Below are 421 nucleotides of genomic sequence, written 5' to 3' on the forward strand. Positions count from 1 at the left end.
CAGTGCCCTTCTAAGAGTCAGAAAGTGTGCCATCTGTATGTCAGCTTGGCAGTTTTCCCGAGTGTGTGGCAAGGAATACGTCTTCGAGATTAGTCTTTTTAAAAGTAGATTGAAAAGCGAGGAGAAAAAAGTCACTGCTTCTGAACTGTGTGTGTGTAAGTGCACGAATCACTTGAAATTTTAAAATCAAAGCACAGTCGACTTATCTTGCTGGAAACGAGATACAGAAAAAAAAGATACATAATTGTTAAATATATAATCAGTTCTATAGGCGCATATTTTCAACTGCAAATCGAGAAGACGTGAGCGCTGTCTTGTACCTCTTACGACACGAGGCGAGTCCTGGGAAGTTCAGAAAGTGACAAGTGTTGATGCTGTTGGAAAAATAAGTGCGTAACAGAGAGCGAAAGTGCGATAAATA

The sequence above is a fragment of the Penaeus monodon genome, chromosome 33 (genome assembly GCF_015228065.2).
Source record: "Penaeus monodon isolate SGIC_2016 chromosome 33, NSTDA_Pmon_1, whole genome shotgun sequence".
In the NCBI taxonomy this organism is placed as follows: Eukaryota; Metazoa; Arthropoda; class Malacostraca; order Decapoda; family Penaeidae; genus Penaeus; species Penaeus monodon.